Below are 20,720 nucleotides of genomic sequence, written 5' to 3'. Positions count from 1 at the left end.
GGCTCTATAACGTACCAGTCATAGCACAAAATACTATCTGCACAGTCTTTTGTTTCATGAGAGAGCTTATCAAATCCAATATACGGATGAGTCAACTGAGGTTGAGAGGCTGAGTAACTACTAAAAAAGCACAAGAGCAAGACTCAGGCCTATAAATGTCTGACTCAAAAATATTTGATCTTTCCACTAAGCTACTCCACGTACTAACATTATCATTATCATAATGAAATGGAAATCAACCACACATAACTGTCAGATAATTAGCAAACATTAATGGTCTCTGATGTGTAAAAAATGACATACATGAAGAGGGATACAGAGAAGGTGGCGACAAAAAGCTCAATTTTATTCATATTAACCAAGTTTATTCATATTTACCTACAAAATGTACCCACAAAAACTGGGTAAGAAATGAGGTCCATGGAACCAAAGGCACTAAGAAAATCTGTATTTGAGAAGGGCTATTCCAGGTTTAATATAAAAAGAATCCTCTTTTAATTCTTTAAATACTTAGGCTCTATCCACCAAACTGATGTACCCAACTTAAAATGACACACCCTACCAAGAAAAAATAATTTCTCAAACGTTAGCATCAATTTTATGAAGTGTTTGGATATTTACTTTTTAAACATTATCTCTTTTAAACTTTTTAAGTTATTTGATTGTGCTCTTCTTGTCACCATGGTTTCTTTTTTTTTTTAAAGATTGACACCTGGGCTAACAACTGTTGCCAATCTTCCTTTTTTTTTTTTTAAAGGATTGGCACCTGGGCTAACAACTGTTGCCAATCTTTTTTTTTTTTCTGCTTTATTGCCCGAACCGCCCCACCCCCACCCCCGTACATAGTTGCAGGTCCTTCTAGTTGTGGGATGTGGGATGCCGCCTCAACGTGGCCTGACGTGTGGTGCCATGTCCGCACCCAGGATCCGAACCCTGGGCCACCACAGCGGAGCACGCAAACTTAACCACTCGGCCACGGAGCCGGCCCCACACTATGGTTTCTTATAAAAAAATTCACCCAGTAGTCAAGAGAATTCTGAAGGGCTAAGAAAATTTTACTTACTGATTATTTAAAAAAATTCTTGTCATCCTGGCTTCCTATCAGTTATCGGCTTCTCCCGTTGTTCCGGTACATTTCCATCACCTGTCATGAAAGAATCTGATCAGTGACATGTCTCAGAGAGACCATTTCTTGCTTTCTACATTAGTCTTTTCCTTTCTTTATACCCAAAACACACAGAAAAATACAGTCATCTCTTCCTTTCTCTGCAAAATCAAAAAGGAAGGAGAGAATAACAACATAGAAGATCACTCCAAGGGAAAAAATATTTAAAAAGCAGTATTTCTACGGTTGGGATTTGGGGTGGAGAACCCTTAAAATACCCTCCCTTATGTTTTCAGGAAGAGATTTTCAATCTGATTCCTGGGAGGCAACAGTATTACAGTAACCCACTTTCTCTATCTCTCCTCCCCTACCCTCTCCCTATTTCTCCTAAAAAGTGAGTGACCAATTTGCCTGGGAGGACTAGAGCAAGGACTGGATCAGTGCTTAGGACTGCAGTGAGCTGGGCAGCGAGGGGTCCCTTCAGTTCTCTCTAACACTGGAGCCAGCTAGTTTCCACACAAGAAGCAGCACAATGGCTGCCTGCTTCTAAGAGGGCCAGCCAGCTCTCTCTCTTCCAGCTTCTCTCCAGCTGTTACTGGATGACTAATCAGGAGTGCTAGGATGGAATGCATGCTTCAGTTTCAGAGAAGGAGGTAACTGACACTTCTAAGTTCTCCAATCCGTAATTTATCAGTAATTAAGCTACTATCTATGTTGATTCCCATCTGAATCCTTGCTCTCCTTCTTGAATCCTTTAAAACTTACAGGATAGGAAAGATGAATGATTAGGCAACCCAAATCACCACCATCCACCAGAGGACACCACACAGATAGAACCTTGGTTCAAAGTCCTACCACTTACTAGCCATGTGACCTTGGGAAAATCTAATCATTTTTTTCCAGCCTCAATTTCTTCATTTCTGTAAGAGGATCAAATGCCCCCTACTATCCTATGTGTTTTTGAGGATTAAATAAGATGAAAGATATAATCTTCCAATGTCAAGCATACTTTGATCCAACAAGAGTATTACCCCCCAGAACCAGGGACACCAATGCTCAATGATCAGACTTGCTACCTTGTCCATATGTCCAATTCGAATACTGGAGATTCATATAATTCATGGAATAATGGAATATGCCCAACAAAGTGCCTTCCTTTTTCCAAGATAAAGTCATTCAGAATGATGTTTTACTTTTGCTTTTTAATTTCATAACATTTTAGGGGCCACAACCTAGGGATAAGAAGTTCCATTTTCTTTCCCTTCACAGAAGAGCCCCAAATGAAAACACCCCACTCCTACCAGGTAGAATGCAACTATTGTCCATTTTATGTGAGGAACATATGGCTCCAAGTAGACAACACTTACAATAGGAACCTGTTAACTTTCCTCACCTGAAGCCTCCGTGTTAAGTCATTCAGAGAAGAGATTAATATTAATTGTAAAATGGCTCCATACGCTGAGGTACCATGAGAGATAGTGTCACCTCAGTTACAGAATAGACGGAAACCTCAAGTTATCCAAACCATTATGGTGTGTCTGTGCGTGGAAGGGAGCATAAAGAAGAGAGAGAAGGGAACAAATACTTCATAAATCCAGAGAGCTTCCTAGAAACAAAGAAAGAACTCATCAATATCAATAAAAAGAGCAGGGAAGGACTAAAGAGTCAAAGACTTGTAGATTATACCCAACACTGAGAGGAAGATGCTTATTGGCTAGCTATAGCTTTACACGCCTGGTCACTTGGCATGGAAGCCTTTGAAAGGCATGGGAAATGCAGAAGGGTTTGATATAGGTTTAAAATAAATTGGCTTGAACTCTGCCTCTGCTGTTTAACAGCAGTGTGGTCTTTGCCAGACAATTTAATCCTTCTAAGCATCAGTTTCTAGGTCTGTAAAACTAGGATAATAATACAGACCTTGGAGAGTAATTATGTAGATTAGAGATAATGCATGTACAGTGCCCATCATAGAATAAGTCCTCAAAATATAACTGCAATTATTATGTTTACTGGTGCAAGTGTGATAATCTATTAAATTCATGGTTACAACTGCAATTTGGTATATAGTCCATTAAATTCAGACTCTTCCCCTATGTGAACATTTTGGAGAGAGGTTCAAATCACACTTTTGACAACAACATAAAACTTTTGTAATTTCTTCTGAATGAAGTATTAAATAAAAATCCTCATCTTAGTTGACAGTCTTTACTAACATGTAAACAGAAAGCTCTAGTTATGCGTTTGTTAGCATTCTTCATATCAGTACTGAGTTTCTTTTTTTCATGATAAATTTCTGAAAGAGGGAATGAATCATTTCCATCAGTGCTAATTCTTCTGGTGTGCGCAATAACGCCAAGTACTCAGTGGGCATCTGTGGGAAACAAAAGCCACACTGAGAATGGCAGGCAGACTTTCGCTAAGGCTAGCTTCACATTACAGCCTCAGCAACAACAGTATGGATTTGTCAACTACGTTTTCAAGAAAAAAAAGACCCAAAAGGTGGGGCAATACCAGCTTTTAAATAGAACTTTCTATCTAAAAAAAAGTGCTCCTTGATACCTTTTAAGTCACGCTCTTTGGGACTCATTCCAACGCTGCTGACTGCTTAGAGTAAGTTGAGTACTCTTCTTTTTACCTTCAAAACCAGTGAGCAAAGCACCCAAGAAAAACTGTCTTGTTACGACTTAGTTATTCCTGATTTCTGAACAAAAACCACTTTATTTGATATAATAGAAAATATTTTCATAGGTTCAAGAAATCAAATTCATCTTCAAAGTTGGTAATTTGCCACCGCTATGGTTATTCAAAAGAATTACAAATTACTTCAATAATGGACTTTAATGAACTACCCATTTGGCAGAAGACACTGTGCTAAGAACTGGGGTGGGGAAGGAGTTAGAAGGTAGTTGAGATGAAGTTCATTTAAAAGAATGCAGTGTAATGGCAGCATGTTGTTTAGTTTCTCTAAGCTTCAGTTCCTTCATCTATAGAATGGTAGTAATAGCAGTACTACAAATTAACGTGTTACATGGATTAAAAGACATAATGCCTACAATTAATAAAGCTCATGGCTACCAAAAGTGCTCACTGACTATTGCTGCTACTGGAAGAAATCTACTATGCTCATCCATAGAAAGCAAAGCAAGTACCAGGGAGATATCAACAAAAAAAGAGGCACCCTCACAAGCTCAAATATGCTCCAGCCCACTTTACCAGGAGATCAGACAAAGGTTTGGGGTAAAACCTCATTTAGTAATAAAGTGCAAATTGCTCCGATATTTGTGCATATATCTTAGGAGCAAAGTGAGGGTGGCAGCAGCCATCAGAGGCTTACCAGCCAGTGGAAAAATGAGAAATGTTAATACCTGCCACACAGAAATAAAAGTGAATCACTTGCTTGAGATTACTCAGCTAGTACACGGCAGAGCTGGGATTCAAACCCAGGCAGTCTGGCTTCAGTCCTTGTTCTTAACCACTATACAACACTGTCTCCTCAGCACTGAGGAAGAGCAATAACTGAAGACTGACTGAGACAAGACTGCAGCAGGCCCGAGAAAGGCAGGAGACATTCTAAGGATGACTGAAGAGAACAGGGAAATAATGCAAAAGAGCAGGTAATGGGGCCAAAGAGCAAAAGGACCAAACCACTAATGATTCTAAATTAGAATCTCAAAACACAGTCATAACAAGAGATCCTAAAAGGATAGCACTGTGAAACTGAACTAATTTTGGAATTCAGGCTTGCTTAAAGACAACAGTGACCAGAAGATACAAAAGCTGAGAAGATCCCACTTAGGTCCTTTATATAAGCCATATGGTGACTTAGAAACACTTGCTTAAGAATGTCTCATACACTCAAAACTCCAGCCATCAAGGGAGGGCCCTGACAGTGTGAGAGTTCCCTACCTAGGCAGAGTTTCCTACTACCTTCTCCTCGCATTTCCACAGCAGAAAAGAGGAGGAAAAGCCACCCAGGGTTGCTGAATTCTTTGCAGGTCAGAAAGAAGGAAGAAGACAGAAGGGATGAGAAATACACTCCTAGTTAAGTAGGAGAATGCACAGAGAAGAGAGTGAGGATGAAAAAGAGCCATACTCCTGCCAGCCTCAAATGTGGCAGACTCGAAAATGGCCCCCACGATCCCTGTCCCTTGTTATCCACCCTTGTATAATCCCCTCCCCTTGAGTGAGGGGGGGGAACTGTGATTTGCTTGTAACCAACAGAATAAGGCAAAAATGACAGGATACATGTGGTTACATCCTGTTGGACTGTAATGTCCCTTCTGTTACAAGATTCTGTTCCTTGCTGTCTCTGAAGAAGCAAGCTGCCCCGTGGTGAGCTGCCTACATGGAGAGCCACCTGAAGGAAACCTCTAGCTGACAGTTAACAAGAAACTGAGGCCCTCAGTTGGAGAGCTCACAAGAAACTGCCAACAATCACATGAGCTTAGAAGCAAATCCTTCGCCAGTGGAGCCTCAGATAAGACAGTAGCCCTGGCTGACACCTTGACTGCAGCCTTATAAAGTACCTAGCTAAATCATGCCCAGACTCCTGACCCACAGAAACTGTGAAATAGTTTGTGCACTATAAGTTTGTAATGATAGTTATGGAGCTATAGATAACTAAAACAGAAGGGAGGTGAGGTAGGAGTCTCTGATGCAACCAAGTGCCCTTCTGAGAGGAGAGGGAAAGGAAGAGGAAGGCCCAGGGGCCAGGGCCTGGCATCGTGATCCTGCCCTCACACCGGCATGCATCCTCCTATTCAACTATCTCTGACTCAGAGCCTCAGTTTCCTCTCTTACCGCACAGATCCTCTCACCCTATTCCTGTCATTTGGAAGACATCATGGAACATATTTACCAAGGAAATAGCAATCTTATAAATGGTGAACAGATCCCCTGGCTGGCCTGCAAAGGCTATTCAACGTGCCAAACACGGACACACTTAAAACAGCAAGGGGATTTTGACTATCTTATGAGCTATACTATGCCCCTACCCATCATAAAATAATATTAACAAAAGAGTATTTGAAATGTGATATAATGGACTTAAACACATTATAAAACCCATGTTCGAAGAGACAAGTTGGAGACTTTCTGTATTAGTGGTTTTGAGAACAGAATAAAAATTAAAACATCCAAAGTTCCGTGCTAATATGAGCTGTTTGAAACCAAACATATATATTCTTAAATCTTCTGAGCAGGTACCGATAGCTTCTACAAATGAACTCAAGTAACAATTCTCAAGCAGAGTACACAGCTAAGACTAACTCACTGAGCCAGAGACCTCTTACTCAATAGTCCTCTTGCTGCAAGCAGAAACCGGGGAAATCTTACAATCGTATTATTTGAAAGCTGGAAAATCCTCATTAATCTTCTAGTCCTGGCCTCTCAGTTGACAGATGATGACACACAGTCCCCAAATCTTTAAGTGACCTGTTCAGGGTCACTCAGCAGCACAACCTAGGCCTCCTGTTTCCCAGGCTTCTTTATTCTCAGGTCTATTAAACTTTAGCTTCAACACCAGAAATAATGCAATCAGTGGTATTAAATATCCTGTAAGAAAAGAAATTGGAACTAACTTTCCATGACACTTTTATGAAGCTCCTACTTGTAAAAACTAAGCTCTGTGGCAAGAGGAAAAAACAATACTGAATAAACATTCATATTAAATGTTCAATCCATTTTCAAAAGCAATACACAGCATTTTCTAAGTAAACTGAGATGCCCCTTAAAATAAGCTGACTTTTCTTACGAATGATCTGTTTTTTCTTTTTCTAATAAATGTTAAGTAGGGAAGAAGATCAAAAGAGGCCTAGAACAAACAGTTGTGCAAGTATGTCTAGTCCATTGTTTTATGTATCCCTACTACTCAATTCACTGATTCATTCCACAGATAATTTGGGGACACCTACTATGCCAAAGCATTGTGGTAGGTGCTGTATATATGGAGCCTGTCTGGACACAAACAAATGCTTACTAATATTTTCATCAGAAGTAACCATATCTAAACAAGCAATCACTGCAGAGAGAGAGAGTTCCAGTATATGTTCTGGTAGGCTAGAAGGAAGACAGACTGAAGCGTTCTTTTCTTCTAGAAACTTCCATATTTAAAATAAATAGCAATTGGTTTTTCTTTGCAATGATACTGCCTTAAGGCAGCAGTGGGAGTTATCAAAATAAAGGAGTTCAACACCACCAGGTCATATCCCTCCAGAACTCCTGTCATGGAACTCTCAGCAGCCTAAAAGCACTTTTTTTGTTTTTAAAGAAAGTGGTCTTTCACTCAACATTCTCCTTCTTAATCTTTTCCTCAGTACCAAGAATAAATATATGTTTAAAACAAATCAAACAGAAATAAGGGATTATGTTCTCCCATGTAGCCAGCAGTTTTCTCTCCTCAACATGAACTTAAACCTCTACGAGTCTTACCATCACTAGGACGTTATTTAACATGTGCATGTTTTAAATGCATCTGAATGCTCTGACATAGTATTACTAATGCCAATATTACTAAAAGTAAAAATAGACAGACTAACTGTTTACCACACGCTGGACTCTTTTCTAAATGTTTCACATGTACTAATTCATTTAATCTTGACAACAGCACTATGAGGCATGTTACTATTATTATCCTAGTTTTACAGAAGAGGAAACTGAGGGAGGTACTGAGAAAACAGGCACCGTTATTCATGCAGTGCCTCCATTCAACCAAGCATTAGCAGGAAATTTCCACTCCCCCTGACCTCGTGTTTTCGTTCGGAGGACATCCCATTAGCCTAACAGTCCAGTCTTCTCCCCAAACTTCTCCCTTGGAGAGGAGTGAATTCTGTGGATGGCGAGTTTGGGAGAAGGGGCTGGACAGCGTGGCCCAGACTCTCCTGGTTTCCTCCCCTTCCAGAGCTAGCCTGCCCAGAGATGAGAGGCAGTCCACGCTGCTCCCTCCCACACCATGAGGGGGAACTGGTCTCACCTGAGCATGAAATACCAGCAACCCCACCTGGCCACTCCTCTACTCAGCTTTATTTCTAATAAACTTCTGTATGTCTAACTCCCACTGGTCTATCCATTGGCCCCAAAAATCGGGTGAGAAAGAAGGGTGTTAGTCAACTGTCAACCTCCCATGCCCTTGCACAAGTAGGTTTTAAAACCCAAATGGACAGCAAGATCTGTGTGAAAAAGGTAAACATTTCTTTTACAAAAAAGAAACCAAAAATAAAAGGGATGCAAGAACATAAACAGCACAGTTCAACAAGGTGTCTGCAGAGCAGCTCATTAGTGAACCCACTTCTAATTCACTGTCAAGTGGCCTCTAAAAGACAAGGTTATTCCTCTGCTTTCTTCTCTGTGTTGGATCTAAAAACACCATCTCCTTTCCAAACAAATAAAATGCTCACTGGTAACCTTTTCTACTGTAGTATCCTAACTTAAGATGGTAAAAAATCCCTCAGCATCCGTAGCCACATTATTTCCACAAAACAGGCAAGGTATCACAATACTGTATATTATCTTCAGCCTGGCAAAGTCTGTATTTTTATCAACTGCACGATACTTCTACCACAGGAAGTACAGTGACAAAAATACTACCCACAACTCTGTCATCCAGCAATAAAAATGTCTCTATCTTCTAGACTTATCATTTGATCTTTCTCTTACTCTCAAAATGCAGCGCTTCTGATTTTTAAAATACACTGAAAAGGCTTTCATTCAGTAATATTGATCTTTTTGCTATAGAGATGTCTCAATGCAGATCCTTTGAACGTCACGCTTTCATATTCAAACTGTATTTAATAAGAATAGTTTCCTTTGTATCTGAGCAAAAATTTCAAAATAAAAAACAATGCATTTATTCCAAAATAAATTTAAAAGCAAAATTAACTTTTTCAGAAATGCACAGAAGTGAAGGAAGTCAGTCATCTAGCACGGTCAGCTTCACAGAAAATAGATACACTAGCACTCAACCGTTGCAACAACCCTGATGTACGTAAGGCAGCTGCAGCATTATTCCCACTTTCAGAAAAGGAACCTGAGGTTCAGAGAAGTACAGTGACACGCCTAAGTTAACCTACTTTCTAAGTGGCAGAGCTCGACTTTAAACACAGTTCTGTTGGAGCCAAAGGTTGAGCCTTTTGTCTTCTAGGCCACTATCAAGTGAGAGTAATGGGAAAAGCCTCTGAGAATGAACAGTGATCGAAATTTAAATGAAGAAGAGCCCAAAACAAAGACTGACAGTGAGGCAGTGTGGTATGATATAATGTGATATGTCACCCTCATTTATTTACTAGCACAGCCTGGGGTAAGTGGTAAGAAAGGAGAGACGGAAGAAAAATCAGACAACAGAATTAACAAACAGCAGGCTGGCTGTGGAGAATATGAGAAGAAACACCAACCAAAATGGAGAAATTACGTGGGGGCATTTGGTTATGGATTACGCCTAGACCAGTGGTCAGCAAATTTTTCTGTAAAGGACCAGAGAGTCAATATTTTAGGCTTTGCAGGGCATATGGTATCTTTTGCGACTACTCAACTCTGCCACTATAGTGCAAAAGCAGCCACAGATAATGCGCAAATGAATGCACAGGGCTGGGTGCCAAGAGAACTGTATTCACAAAAACAGGTCTCAGGCCAGATTTGGCCTTCCAGCTATATATAGTTTGCTAACTCCTGGCCTAGACAGTCAGCCAGCCTCCACAGGAAACCTACAACATACTAAAGAAGCAAAGAGAAAGGTGCTACAGGTGACATAAAAAAATCCAGGGACAACATAACGATTCGGCTGGCAGCAAGTTCCCCTTGTGGTGCCGTTCCCACGAGCACCTAGCCTGTGAGGGGCTCAGCTCAGCCTTTTGACTAAGAAACTGAACTGATGCATTCGTTCAGTATTACTTTATCCAAAGTTATTAACATTCAAAGGACCAATCCGTAAAATCTTGTGTCGATTATGACTCACAGAACTGTTAAGCGCAGTCTCACCACATACTCTACATGAGCGATTATAGGAAAAATCACCCCCATGTTTCAAAAGTAACTACAAAAGAAAACTGTCAGGAACAGAGGCAACTGAACGAATCCTGTTCTATCTCTGACGGTTCCTCCACCTGGAAAACTCTCCCTGACTTTTCCTGTCCCAATTTCCTACCTAACTCTTGCTCCTAATTTAGGTGTCAATTTAAACATCTTTTCCTCCAGGAAGCTTTACTCCAACATCCCAGAGGCGGTCAAGACACCTGCCTTGACACTGACTAAGACACCTGTCTACGAAACTGAACTTCTTTATTACTCTCAGTATACCTACAATTCCTTCGTAGCTCAATGTCTGCCTCCCTTCTAGATTATACACTCTGGAAAGCTGCCCTGTTCAACATCCAGGCACAAGGCTGGCAATGAGAGCTTCATTAAATAGAAGGCTTTGGTGTTTCAAAATGACACTCTGCACAGAGTGACTAAATATACATATAGCTGGTGATGATCAGCAAATCGCTATTTTGCAGGGCAACTTTGGGGCTTTTCCAGCCAAACCATACGATGTGATAAAGCCCAAGAGAGAAGAAGGCTACGTCCAGGGGCCAGTAAGCAAATTGCCCCTACATTTAAACACCCATTCTTAGGTTTGTTACAGTAGAAGCTACAAAGAAGTCTCTCTTATCCTTATCAGTTAAAAAAAGCAAATGTGATTTCAAGTGGGATTAATTGAAATGATAAAATTTTCATTATCTTAGGCCCTAGAATATTCAAAGAGATTCAGCTGGATAGTTTTAAAACAACGATTTGCATAATTGCTTTTTGCTTAAATAAATGCACACAGCACATATAAAAGCACAAACATTCAAAGACACAGAACTGCTTGAACTAAGTGGGGAAAAACCCAGGTTATAAAATACATATAGGATGATCCACGTTTGTAAATTAAAACAGAAAAATAACTAAAAGGATATACGCTCCCCCAAAGTGGTTGTATCTGGTAGAGTGGTTTTGGCTAATTTAATTTTCTTCCTTTTTATTTATCAGTGTATTCTTTTTTTTATATACAATGACCACATATTTTCTTTTTCTTCTTCTCCTCAAAGCCCCCCAGGTATATAGCTGTATCTTCTAGTTCTAAGTGCCTCTGGTTGTGCTATGTGGGACGCTGCCTCAGCGTGGCTTGATGAGTGGTGCCATGTCCGTGCCCAAGATCTGAACCGGCGAAACCCTGGGCCACTGAAGCAGAGCACAAGAACTTAAGCCCTTGGCCATGGGGCCGGCCCATGGCCACATATTTTAGTAAAGAGTTTTGTTAAAGTTATTTCAAACAAAACTCTCTTCAGATTAGGCAATATTTCAGGGCTGCTGAAAAACAAACATTATATATAGGGAAAATGTGAAACATGACAAAGCTATTATTATTAGTTTCTGACCTCCTTAAATGTTCACTCATTCCTACCAATATCATAATGATGCTACATCTTATCACGGTGAGCATCAGCAGACAAAAGCAAAATAGTACCAATGCTGAGGGTGTTAATTTCAGTTTCTAACTACATTCTTACTTTTCCTGGAGCATGATATATTTTAGGTTGGCCTAATTTCTCTCTGGTCTTGGACTCTGAGAACTGTGCTAACTTACCTAGCCGATTTTAGTGACCAAAATGAATTAGGGGTGGATAAGAAACTTCAAAAGTGAGGTCTCCTCTCTTAAAGGTTATTTATATAAGTCAGAAATCGGCAGCCAGACATTAGGAATGCTGAAGTAGTTACTTGAAATTTATTTCTGATGCTTACACTGGAGTCTTTAAATAAATACACTAAGTATGTTTAATTTCAATTCATGTGGTTATCTAACATCAACCTATGCCTAAATCAGAGAGATTACCATATTTCCCATCTTAGAATATGCTTTAATATCACACATTGCTTTTCACAAATACTGTCTTGTATTTAAATAATGCTCTATTGGCCAATAACAAGTTTCATCCATTATACATGACTTGAAGATATTTTTAAACTCCAAACGAACACGAGGTTTGACAAGTCTTTACAAATGACTAAAATAAACTACACCAAACAAATTCTTTAAGAGACTGGCTTTATGATGGCAGAGTTGCCCTCCATCCCATAACAATTATAAACTGGGCAAATATAAAAATCAACTTTGAAGGCACTGTAAAACAACCAAAAGCTGGCATAAAGTGGAAATCTACAGCCTTTAAAAGAAAGGAACCACACTGGATGATAACTTATATTTATATGGCTTATCCTATCAGGGCACAACCAAGTCTGTGCCACAGCAGATGGAACTCAAGCAGCAAACCGCAGCCTTATTGGTCAGAATGTGGGCCTGCCAGGGTAGCTGAGAATTGAGGAAGAAAATTCTCAAAATGAGGAAGTCATAGAGGGTGAACTCCCAAATTTGCAAATAAATTCTACACTTCTTGGCTAAACCCAAAACTACAAGACTGCAGAGATCCTGGGGGAAAACAACAACAGTTGAAAAGTTTTTAGAAAGCTGACAGATTCCAAGAGCTGCCCACCTCAGAGGAGTTTAAAGGTCAAGATACGCCAGGCTTCAGGGGTCTGGTAAAGGCCTCAAACTTTCCTTTGAAACCACAGAAGCACCGTGATTTAAGGAATGAAGACCACTTACCCTGACTAGAGAGTATTTCCCGAGAAATACAAGCAAAATGCAAATAGCAAAGCATAAAATGAGCCTACATAATATTCAAGCCAATCTGTCACTAATTTAACTGCTTGTTTGAATAAACCTCAAGGGAACATAACAGAATCCCAAGTCTTTTCAACGTGGCATCTGCAATATCCAGCATACAATCAAGAATTAATAGATATGTGAGGCAAATGGAAAATGTAACTCTAGAAAGATAAATCAGTCCAGAGAAACAGACCTAAAGTAACCCAGAAAATGGAATTCGAAGACAAAGATTTTAAAATAACAATTTCAGGAGAGATATAGAAAATGTAAAAAAAAAAAAAAAAACCACACAAATGGAAATTCTAGAGTTAAAGCTACAATACCTGAAATAAAAAACATAGTGGATTAGATTACTAGCAGATTGGATACAATAGAGAAAAAGGACTAGTGAACTTTAAGATAGGTCAATATAAAAAATCCAGGCTAAAGCACAGAGAGAAAAACAATGTTTGAAAAAGAGCCTCAATGACCTGTGGGGCAGTATCAAGTGGTCTAATTTACATGTTAAAGGAGAGTAGAGGGAATGAGGTAGAAAAATCTATGTCAAGAAACACAGGCCAGAAATTTTCAAAATTAAGCCAAAATAGCAATACACCAAAGAGGAAACTCAATTAACCACAAGAAAACCTCACCTAACCGTGAAAACCAAAGATAACAACGACATAACAAAATCTTAGCAGTGGCCAGAGAAAAAAAGACATAGTACACAAGTGAGAACAATAATAAGAACGAAGGCAGGCATCTCATCAGAAACAGGAGGTGAGAAGACAATAAACAACATCTTTAAAGAGCTCAAAGGAAAATTTTCAAGCTAGAATTCTATATACAACATAAATATCCTTCAAAAATAAGGGAAAAGTAAAGAATCTTCATATAAATGAAAACTGAGAGAATCTGTTGCCAATAGACGTACACTGCAAGAAATGCTAAAGGAAGCTCTTCCCTCTTCTAGAATGCTAATATTGAAAAGACAGACAATAGCAAGTGTTGGCAAAGGCTTGGAGCCTATTGGAGCATCTCATACATAACAATGAGCGTGTTTAAAATATAACCCCTTTAGGAAAATGTTTGACAATTTTTTATTAAATTAAACCTACACTTATCCAATGATGCACTTGTAAGTATATATCCAAAAGAAATGAAAACATATGTCCACAAAGAGACTTGTACAGTAACGTTCACAGAAGTTATATTTATAATAGCCCAAAATTGTGACCCACCTAAATGTCCATCAATAGGTGAATAAATTTATACAACAGAATACTATTCAGCAACATAAAGAAACAACTTAGTGATAGATGTAACAAGTATGAATCTCAGAAGCACGGTTAAATGAAGCAAAAGAAGCCAGACACAGGAGTATACTCTGTGTAACTCTATGCACATGAAGTTCTAGAATAGACAAAACCAAGCTCTGTTGATAGAAGTCACGTTACTGTTTACGTCTGGGGTGAAGCAACTGACTAGAAATGGCACAAGAGAATTTTCTGGGCGATGGAAATGTTTTACATCTTGAGAGAGAAGTTGGTTCACTAACTGTTCACTTAAAATTTGTACATTGTATAATACGTATATTATAACCAAATTAAAAAATAGTTCACAGAAGAATTTCCTTAAATTAGTTCTGAAGGAGATATGGCTCTCACCAGTCACAACTATTTCTCTTCGTATCACCTTGGGGGACAATTTTTAAAGCCTCAAAAACATAAGGGGTGTGCGTGTGGTTCAGTCATGCCATTTTGAAATAAACACGCGATCAAAGTAAAGGAAAAAGAACTATTATCTGCTTCCTATCAAAATACTCCTTGAACATTTGTTCCAACCTAGAAGAATTAAAAAGAATCTGTCCTTTAGATTTCATCTTATTTACTACTATTAACAATTTAAAGGTTACTTTCAACAACACAATGGGAAAAGGACTCAAAAAATAAACTATACAAAGTAAATCCAAATATTCTAATATCTTACTCATTCTAAAATATCAAATTCCTACTGTATTCCAGGTAAGACTATAGTCAGTAAATGGAAATGAAAAACTTACACCATACTGTTGAAGAGTTCTCAGTCTGGTAGAAGAGAGATACATAAACAATTACCTAAATTATAAATAAATGTGCTTGAATATAAATTGGTAAAGACCTCACTTGGGGAAAATATATCACTTTTTTCCACTGCTAAAACCGTAACATGTAATATTGAACAATAATATGTAAGAAGTAAATATAATAAATTCAGTTATTCCTTTGGAAGGACACAATAATTTTAAGAAAGAAAAACTTATTTAGTAAATAATTCCATATAACTATATTTCTTAGCTTGAGGAAAAACAAGCCTATACCTTTTTAAAGAAAATTATCCCACTCACAGCAAATGGGATTAGGCAACTATGTCTGGTACTACTTGTCCACATCCTCCATTCCAGCGTCACAGCTGGTTTCACTGGGGTGGGTTCCTATGCAAAGTAAATCTGAAGACTAGTCAGGCTATGCCTCAAAATGAAGAGATGGGCTGGGTCACTTCTCACTCTCAGGAATCTGATTGTGATACAAACCTCTCCCCTTCTATTCTCTCCTGAGCAGCCTTCCGTCCCCTCTGCTCTACTTAACCATCCATTTCAAAATCAACAATGACCTCCAACATTGCTAACGCCAATGGTCAGTTCTCAGCTCCCGTTTCGTCTGACCTATCAGCACCATGTGATACAGCTGACCTCTTGCTTCTACTTGAACCACTGTCTTTCCTTGGCCCCCAGAACACTGCACACTCTTTTGACCATCTGCCTTCTTCCTCCCGGCAGTCCTGTTCACTCTCCTTTGTGGGCTCTTGCTTATCTCTGTAAATGCCCAAAAGTCTATTAAATTAGATCTCTTCCCTATTATCATGTGCTCTCTAGGTTAGCAGTTCTCAAATGTTTTGGTCTGAGGACCCCTTTACAATTTTAAAAATTATTAAGGAACTCAAAAAGCTCTTGTTTATGAGGATTATACCTATACATAATTACTGTATTTGAAAACTGAGAAAAGTTTTAAATATTTATTAATTCATCTAAAAGCAACACTAAACCCATTACAAGTCAACATAAATAACACATTTTAATGAAAAATATATTTTCCAAAACAAAAATATATGTATTTAGTAAGAAGAGTGGTGTCATTTTTCATTTTTGAAAATCTCTTTAATATCTAGCTTAATAATAGAGAGCAGCAAACTCCCATATCTATGTTGCATTCATTTTGCTGTGATGTCATATGTAGCCTCTGGAAAACACTATTGTACATTTTAGTAGTATTACAAAAGTTTTAACTTTGCAGACCCCCTATGAAGGTCCAAGGACCCCCATGGGTCTCCACTACACTTTGAGAACTACTTTAGGTGATCTCATGAAATCTCAAGGTTTTAAATACTATCTCTGGGGGCTAGCCTGGTGGCACAGTGGTTAAGTTCACACGTTCCGCTTCGGCAGCCTGGGGTTTGCCAGTTTGGATCTCAGGTGCAGACATGGCACCATTGGTCAACCCATGCTGTGGCAGGCGTCCCACATATAAGGTAGAGGAAGATGGGCACAGATGTTAGCTCAGGGCCAGTCTTCCTCAGCAAAAAGAGGAGGATTGGCAGCAGATGTTAGCTCAGGACTAATCTTCCTCAATAAATAAATAAATAAATAAATACCATCTCTTCTGGGACAACTTTCAATTAAAAACATACCTCCAGGCTGGACTCTCTTGAACTCTGGGTTCAAAGAACCAACTGCCTACTCAATATTTCCACTTATATATCTAACAGGTATCTATTTTAACTAAGAAGGACTTGACTCTCCACCCTCCCAGAACCCCAATATTTTCTCTTTTTTTTTAGTGAGGAAGATTGTCCCTGAGCTAACATGCGTGTCAGTCTTCCTCCATTTTGTACGTGGGATGCCACCACAGCACAGCTTGATGAGCAGTGTATAGGTCCACGCTCGGGATCCGAACCTGCGAACCCCAGGCCGCCAAAGCAGAGCACATGAACTCAACCACTTACGCTACTGGGCTGGGCCCTCAACATTTTCCTCCTGTACTTCTCCCCCATCTCAGTAAATGACAGCTCTAACTTACCAGCAGCTCAGGTCAAAATCTGAAGAAATCCTGAATGCCTCTGTTTCTCAAATCTACACCTAACCTATACCCACATTTTATTAGCTTTACCTCAGGAATAGATCCTGAATCCCACCACTCACTCCATTCTAGCGATACCGCCCCTTTCCTGTGGCTCACACAGACTCACCTCAGGGTCTTTGCAACTGCATTTTCTTCTGCCAGAAACACACTTCCCTCAGATATCCTCAGACTGAGGCTTGCTCCCTCAGTCAACACTGAAACACTGCCACATCGAAGATGCATTCTCACCATCACTTCATACCTTTCCCTGCTTTATTTTGCTTCCTACACCTAATCATTACCTGACATATTTGTCTGTTCTTTGTCTGTTCTCCCTCACTCAATACAATGGGAATAGACACTTCGTCTGGTTCAGCTGTATCCCAGTATCTAGAACAGTGCCTATGGTGTAGTAAGTGTTCGATGCATATTGTTTGAGTGGATGAAGAGTGATGCCAGGAGAGCCACCTACAAACCAGCAATTTGAAGGAGCAGAAATCATAAACGTGGAAAAGTAGCACCACCAAAACAAAGACTAGGAACAAAAGGAGTCAAGAACTGCTGGTGGACAGCGCTATGACAAAGTCCAGAGAACCAAAGGATTACTAAATGTTTTTTTATTTCAAATAGTAGCACTTAAAATTCACTCAAAATATGCAAACATCTTGGGACAAGAATGTTTCCCTTTAATGCCATCCGAATCAACTCAGTACAATCTTATACTCTTTTATATACTTAATTCTTATACAAAAAAGAATGAATGGCCCTTGCAAAGGAAAATGATTAGTCTACTTTCCACACTTTCAGCCTACACACTAACTTTTCAGTCACTCTCACAAACTGGTTCCCAGAGGAGACAGCACTATAATAGTTACGTTAAACTAGGTGCTTATTGCCACTGAAATGCAGTGAGTCTGACTAGAAAACCCCACAGCAAATCACTTTGGTCAGGATTCTAAGAATGAATGTCAGGGTTACTTAACAGTGGTTAATGTCAAAGTCACAGTAACAAAAATAGCACACTGGATGACAAATATTTTATCTAAAAAGAACAAAAGAAGCTTTTTTCTTCATTCTGACCAAGAAAGAAAAGTAGCACATATGGACTCAAATCACAAAAAGAACCCCAAAATTCAGCTGGCCAGAGCAGAAGGACAGTAGTAACCGGTCATCTGCTGTCCCTCCTGGAGGGAACATGAGAGGGGTAGAGAAGAGGTGCTCAGCATAAGGTAACTCCCCATCAAGCAAGTCGCTGGGTTTATAGCCATGTGGTACCTTCACTTAATCTGCTACCGATTTAATGTTTCATCATTCAGACTTAAGAATGACACTGCGTACCACGATCCTAGTGAACTACACGACAACAAAGGAGGCACTGTCTCCTAACAGAATGGAGAAAAACTGTCCTGTCTCTGTTACTGTCATATACTCTCCCTTCTAAGCTACTGTTTGTGTCTGTTTCTACACAATTAGAAGTGTACTTTTTTGAAATCTCATAAATAAAACAAGAACAGGGATTTTTAAAGCAAAATAATAAAAAAAAAATTTAAGAGAAAGAAGAAAAAACATAAAGGGTAGTTCCCTAAAAGTTACTTCTTAACCTCTTAAGAGACTTGAGGAAGGAGATCATAATTCTGAGGTTCCACTAGCTGCGCAGAGAAAACTAACCTGTCTGTCTACCTACCTACCTATTACTTTTGCTTGAGAGCAGACAGTTAAATCTGCAGTGCTCACGATGTACAACACATTTTGCTAGGAGCTGGAAAGCTTCCTAAGAAGACCAAAAATTTCCTTTTAGAGTTACCCAGGGTATGGAGAGAGCACGGGCCATGACCGTGACAGATCTGGGTTTGAACCAGAGATCCAGTGCTTATGAGCTGTATAGCCTCGGGAAAGGCTGAGCTTTGGTTTCCCAGATTTGAAATAAAGAAAGTATCTGGGGCTCTGTACTTACTGTTTTCTTGCCTGCGATGTTCTTGCCCCATTATAGCAGGCTTGTCCCCTCACCTCCTTCATGTCCTTACTTGGATGTTACCTTCTCATGGAGGCCTTCCCTGACCTCCCTACTGTGTATTACAGCCGACACATCACTCACACACGCACACCCTGCACTCATACACACGCTCCCAAGTACTTCTCTGCTTTAGTTTTTGCCAAAACCCTGACCATCATCTAGCATACATGTATTTTACTTATTTGTCTAGTTTATCCTCTTTCTCCCACTAAGCCATAATCTCCAAGGTGCAAGTTTGGGGTATGTGGTTTTCTTCCCTTGTTCACTACCTAAATTCTCTAAAGGAGGGCCTAGAACATAAAGGTGGCACCAAAAATTTGTCGAATGAAGGAAGCTCTTGAGTTCCCTGCCAGGTTCCAGGGTTTTCATTAGAGACCACGTAAATAGAGACCTTAGGATATAAAAGGCACTCAGTAAATAGTAGATACTACTATCTTTAGAGAAGAGACTATCTGAAACTGTTAATATATATATTTTTTAATAATGAGGTCAACAATGTCAGAGATGATACAGGACAACTGATTAAGTAGCAAAAGAGTGAAAGAAGAAACAACTGCTAAAAATCCATGGGTGTGAGGTCGTTCTGGGCTATTCTAATGATGAGACTAAGGAACTTACACATTCCTCTAGAGCACACAAAGTGGAAGAGAGGAGTGAGTTTGAAAACAGTTTCTGGGTTAAAAGTGGATGTTATTTACGTGTTATTCACCTCCTGACTACTCATCCCCAACAAGACCCAATCACGGAAAAAGATAACTAAAATCAGTTTTATTTTACTTTGATTCATTCACTTTGACAGAAGAGAAAAGCAACAGAATGTGAAGATGCCAGGACAATAATCATGCCTTCAAATATTTTTCTTAACAATTGCTTTTCTGACTGTGTGGGAGTTTGTAAGTGAATACATTAATAATTAACATTTTTCCACCAAACATTTTGGAAGAAGAAGATTCTATAAATGAGCTATTACTTATATAATCTTTGCTTCTATTATGGTTTCTTTCCCAAATTAATATAGGTAGAAATAAACATATAGAGTCAAAACAAAAATACCCAACACATCTTTGGATATAAAAAATTATCAAGAGTGCCTCAAGATTAAAAATCTTGCATAAAAAAAGAGAAAACAATTATCCACATTAAGAGAGCTTTCTTCATTTTACTAAAGGATTTCTTAAGAATTCCTTTATGATTAGTGAACTTCCTTGTTAACCTAAATTTATTCAATTTATTAAAAATATTATTGATATAATTCAGGAATGTACTCACTACATGAAAAATATAACTGTCATAAGAAAAGGAAAACGCTGGGAAGTCTATGTTCTCACATCTTGAGCAAAAAATAATAAATAGTGGATGCTTTGGATTAAACAATTGAAAAGCCTGAAAATACTCATACCATGGAATGCAAATCATTTTCCTCCATGGAAACTATTTCCACCAATGCCAGTTCAAAGTAAACATTACAATATTTCAAAAACAGCCATTTTTTCACGACTAAATGTGAAGATCTGTTATGCTAACATACTTTACAGAATTAAAACTTCCAAACACTGCTACTAGAAAAATCACAATAAACTTCTCCGAGCCCTTCAAATATTAATTTTAAAAATTCTAATCATAATATGATCTCATGTAAGTGTGCAGCTGACAAATCATGCTATTAATCCAGCTGGCATGCTTACCATGTTATGTTTCTGGTTCCTTTCATGGCAAATATTTAAAACAGACTACTCATTTTCAAAATCTCAAAATACATAACTGTAGCAGGCAATCATTATC

The 20,720-nt window shown here is 38.9% G+C and overlaps 1 protein-coding gene across 35 annotated transcripts in view; it reads right to left on the bottom strand.

Moving 5' to 3' along the window:
- Nucleotides 1-20,720, bottom strand: part of SGMS1 (sphingomyelin synthase 1) — a 279,683-nt gene that overhangs the window by 93,731 nt on the left and 165,232 nt on the right. For 27 of the 35 annotated variants that reach the window (XM_070562136.1, XM_070562104.1, XM_008518428.2 and 24 more), the window contains one exon: nt 1,064-1,144. The exons of the other annotated variants lie outside the window; for them this stretch is intronic. The gene's annotated coding sequence lies outside the window, so the exon portion shown is untranslated. The remainder of the gene's footprint in view (nt 1-1,063; nt 1,145-20,720) is intronic. 35 annotated transcript variants of the gene reach the window in all.

The sequence above is a fragment of the Equus przewalskii genome, chromosome 1 (assembly GCF_037783145.1).
Source record: "Equus przewalskii isolate Varuska chromosome 1, EquPr2, whole genome shotgun sequence".
Classification (NCBI taxonomy): domain Eukaryota; kingdom Metazoa; phylum Chordata; class Mammalia; order Perissodactyla; family Equidae; genus Equus; species Equus przewalskii.
Note: the sequence above shows the minus strand (reverse complement) of the source record. Positions and strands in the feature narration are given on the sequence as shown.